Here is a 5,018-nt window from a genome sequence, read left to right on the forward strand (position 1 = left end):
AATCCCTGTCCCAAAGAGAGGCTGCTGAGAGGATCAAACGAGAGAATTAGGAAAGTGCTGAGCCTGGCAGGTGGCAGTGCAGCCAAAGCCGGAGGTGTGGACGCTGCTGCAGAGATGCCAGCACTTGGCATCCCCGGGCAACGAAGCGCAGGCTCTCTCTTTGTTAATTTGTACCTGCTTTACAGGCTTCTTTGTAATTGCACACAGTGAATCCTAGTGGGTGAGGATGCAGGCTGGTAACCTCTCTCATCTGCCCCCTGGGCCCCTCCAGCCTCACAAAGGGCCCTTCGAGCCCCTTCACCCGAGAACCCCACCCCACCACACCTGGCCTCTGGACAGAAGCCAAGCAGAAGAATGGGAGCCCATGAAAGAAGAGAGAGACCGGGAAGGAGACAAAAACACTGGCCCCGGGGAACACTGGCCAGCACGCAGGAACTGCTGCTTTGGTCCAGGGAGCCGGCCACACAGCCCCTCCCACCCCGGGAAGTCACCAGTTGCACTCTGAATCTCAGGCTCTGTTGCTAGGGAAATGAGCCTGCCTGGAAGCCAGTGGCAGGAGGGGGTGGGATCAGCCCCGGTCCCTGGGGTGGCTGGCTCCAGCTTGTCACTCTCAGCCCTTGGTAATCTCTGCTCAGTGTTGGGGGTGGTGGCCCCCCCTCGTGGCCAGAGCACCTGCGGCCTTGGCCAGGCAGGGGTCCAAGGTCAGGGAGGCCGCAGCTCCTCTGGGGGGAGGGGGGCCTGCAAGGCTCTGCAGGCCTGTGAGCGGCAGTGGACTAGCAAAACCACAGGGGGCTAGGTGCAAACCTCAGCCCGCCATGCATCAGCACTGGGCCTCCCGTGCGTTAGACATGTGGGCCAACGCCAGACGTGCCTGGGAAGGATGCACCTGACAGCTTCCACGGCCGGCCCTGCACCCACCTCCACCTGGCCTGACACAGGAACGCTTCCAATCTATTCTGAGCCAGCTTAGCCCAGGCCCTGCTCTTGCTCAGGAAAAATTCCCCCCAGCTCCCTTCAAAACCTCTCAATGCACTTCTCCAAGCCAAAACTTCTGCCCCCGCAGGACTCTGGGACAAACTATTCTTAGTGGTGGACAAGGTCTGATGTGACAAGAGAGAACATCCCTTGACAGAGAGTTAAGATGGGCCTGGAGAGACCCCCTCAGGAGGCAGCCTGGCCCCAGCAGGTGGGCAGACGGGAGGCCTGGAAGGTGCTCACCCAGCTCCCACCACCCTTGTGCTGACTCTGCTGGGGCCGGAGGGGGCTTGAGGAGGTCAAGAGCAGGGGGCCCTCGGGAGGAGCCAGGGGCAGCGGCATGCCCTGGACCCAGTCCTCCACAAGTCCCGAACACACTCTCGGGAAAAACGATGAACACATGTCCTTAACAACAGAATCACTCCTTCGGTCCTGAACACAGACGTTTGATTAAAACAAAGCTGAAGCCCTGACACCATCTCCTACAGCTGGTGTGTGCATGTGCGTGCATGCACGTGTGTTCTAGGAGTGAGGCCACCACTCTGAGGGCTGCGGCTCCAGACCCTAGGCCCAGGACCCTGCCAGGGGTTGGGCACGTGCTGCAAGCCCAGTGCTGTGCACACGGAGGACACACTGGGTGGGGCTCAGTCTCTGTCTGGGGGAAGCCAGTTTTCGCCAGGCCCTGAGAAGTGCCCAGCCTCCCCCAATGGGCCTGGCACATTGCTTGTGACCTGGGCACCGTGTTCTGGCCCAGTGGGGTCTGGAAGATGATCCCTCTGGTCAGCGTCTGGCGGGGACCCAGGAGGACATCCAGGACCATCCTAGATGTCCTAGATGGGCCCTTAGGTGGCTCCTTGCTTGCTCCTGTGTCTTAAGTGGGCAACACATGTTGTCCTATCCAGCTGCGAGAATCCGAGAAGGTGCCTCCTGGGCTGCAGTGACAGCGACACCGAGATGCCAGGACCCAACGGGCCTCCAGCCCTTCGCCTTTAGGTCCAGACAGAACACGCTTGAGTCTACACCGAGACAGCCCCCAACCCCACCTCTCTGGGGCACGCCTGGCCTGAGGTGTGTACACACCGCCCCCCTCCCCATTCACCTCGGTGCAACCGTGTTACTGAGCTAGGCTTACAGAGAGGCAGCAATAAGCAAACTCTGCACTTCCGACTGGGACACAAGGACAAGAACAACAACCTCACAGGGCAGCTGGTGACAGATGTCACTGGAGAGAGGCCAAACAAGTGGAGCATCTGCTGTCACCCAGAGAACAGGTTTGCTGGCCAGCAAGGCAAGAGGAGTGGATGGAATTCAAACAGGCGGGGCTGCTGGGCAAAGGGAGGGCCACCCAGCGTGCACCCAGCGTACACCCGGCGAGCAGTGTCCTCCCAGCGTGCCACACCGGGACAGCACAGAGAGAGGCGAATGGGAAACAGATGCCCTGGGTGCCAGGACAAAGCCCTGCTACTTAACCTGGAGGCTGCATCCTCTCGGTGTCCCAACATGACAAAGGGGACAATGCAGTAAACACCTATGGGTGCCTCAGGAGGTACCTGAGGTTTCGAGCAGGGACGTGTCAGCGGAAGATGGATCCTGGATGCAGTGTGGAGCAGCAGAGTCTGAGGGTGGGATGGGCACAGGAAGCCATCACCACTGCCTCAATCCAAGGCGAGTAAGCCCAGGGAAGTGTAATTCGGGCTTGCGCCCTGTGACGGTGCTGACAGCTGTGGGCTCCCGTGGGGGCGGAGGGCAGCCAAGGCACTCAGTGCAAACCCGGAGCGCCAGGCTTGCTCAGGGCAGAAGCCCAACCTTCCAAGCCTTCGTTCCCTCAGCTGCAGGATGGGGAGTACAATAGCATCTGCGCACGCTTCACCAGGTGGCACCATGCAGGTGCTTCCCCATGCCACCAGCATGAAATCGTCAATAATTACCCGGTCAGGAGACTCCGCAGGTGGGGACGCCGGACCGGCCTGCCTGAGGCTCTGGGAGCACTGCAGCCCTTTGGAGAGGGGACCTCTTTTTGCAGCCCCTCAGCCAGTCGTCCCTCCATGTGCTGAGCCCACAGACACCCACCAGGCCAAGTCACTGTCCCAAAACAACTCCCCTCATGTACCCTCTCAAGGGTCATTCGAAACCTGTGCTGTGGCCAAAGCCATTGTTCCTCGCTGTCCCAGTTCCCCTCCCCAGAAGGAGAAGGGCTCAGTCTCTGTGGGGGCTGCTCTTTCTTCCACATCGTGACAGTGGCCAATGTGTGACCCCCCCAGACAACAACCAGTGCTCTACGAGCATCTCAGAGCATCATGGGAAGGGCTGGTCCTTCTCAGCCCAACAGGACCCAAAACCACACCACTGGTGTTGTGCCAGTGGAGTGGGAAGCCTTCCAGGCACCCTCCTGGCTCCCCTCATGCCAGCTCGCCCAACGCTGCACCACGGTCCTGTCTCTGGGAGAGGAAACAGTATGGCTGGCAGCCCAGGAGGGGAGAAGGACCCAAGGACAGCCACAGCATGAGACAAGGGAACGTGGACGCAGTGGGCAAACCTGGCCACGTCACATACAACCGAGGTGCTGCGGAGCTGGGGAGCAGTGCCCAGGCTCTGACCCTTGGGCCGACATTCTCCCGCCTTGGGTTAACCGGGAGGCAGCAGCGTGTTCGCCTGTGCCTGCTTCTGCCGTCATCACGCTCTGGGATTCTGCAAATCGCCTTGTACCTCTGCACCTCAGCCCCCTGGTGTAGATAGAACATGACTGGTTTGAACCAGCTGACCCTGCGAGCCCCTCCAGCTTCCAGAAACGGGGCAAGAACCGGGACACGTAGAGACGTGGGTTGTCAAGGACCCTTTGTGTTGAGAGTTCCCTCAGTTCCCCACTGCCCTTTCCTGGAGGCCGCCCCCTCCTCAGGCTGCCAGTCTGGCTCATCCTGCAGATGCAGCTAATGTCCCTCCTACCCCTTCCTCCTCCAGGAAGCCTGTGACTCAGTCACCCCCACACTTTTTCCCCTTGGGTGAGAAGCAGTACATAGTGGTATTTAAAAAAGAACAGCCAGGCTGCCCAGGTTCAAATCCCAGCTCCACCACTTGCTGCCAAGTGACTGCTCACAAATGCCTTCGCTTCTTCCACCCAAGACGAGCCTCTCACATCTCTTGTTGAAGCTAAAAACCACCACTGACCCCGACATGTTCTCACAACCCCACCTTTGCCCCCTGACCCCTGGAAAGGTGGATCTGATGGAGAAACAGTCAGGATGCGCGAGTCCCTGCTGAAGCAAGAGGCCATTAGGAACTTTTGCTCCTGACAATGAAGGTTCTTGATTGGCCAGCTCTGAATGGGGGTGAGCATGATTTCTGAGCCTGGGCCAGAGCTGGGGGCGGCCATGAACCAGCTCAGCAGCAACCGCAGCCCACTCTAAACACCTCTGAAGTGTGTCAGGCTCTCCCGTTCTTGGACACAGCAGAGCCCAGCATTTAGGAAGGCAGGCTCCAGGGCCAGGCTGCTCCCCATCACACCCCACTCTTCTAATAAGTTTCCCCAGCTCTTCTGTCTCTTAGCTTCTCAAGGGGGAGCAGGGATTGTGACTCTGAAATGGGCTAATATGAGATTAGAACACCACCTGAGACGGCATATGCAGACCATAAAGTGCCACCTAATATCGTGCCACCCCAACGTGCTCCCGAAGACCAGGGAGCGAGGCTAAGGGCGGAAAGCAGTCAGAGCGCAGTCTGATCCCGCTAGATTCTCACGCGCGGTTTGGGGAGCCCGGGTGGGTGTGGGGGGAGGCCCTGGAGACCCTGCGGCTTGGCCAGCACACGTCTCCATGAGGGAGGAAGTTTGTAACTCACATGCCGGCTGCCCTCGCCCACCTGGAGTCCCTAACCCACTCCTCAGCCGCTTCCCGATGAGACTTCCAAACCCGGACTCCTCTGGGGGGATGGGGGACGTGCAGAGCGGGTCTTAGCACGTGGGCACACAGGCCCGTCCCCCACCGCGACGCTGCGGCCTCGCCGGTGCGGGCAGGGAGGGGCCGTGCGGCCCGGGAGCCCGCCAAGGC

This window comes from Pteropus vampyrus, unplaced genomic scaffold, assembly GCF_000151845.1.
Source record: "Pteropus vampyrus isolate Shadow unplaced genomic scaffold, Pvam_2.0 Scaffold484, whole genome shotgun sequence".
NCBI classification, from domain to species: Eukaryota; Metazoa; Chordata; class Mammalia; order Chiroptera; family Pteropodidae; genus Pteropus; species Pteropus vampyrus.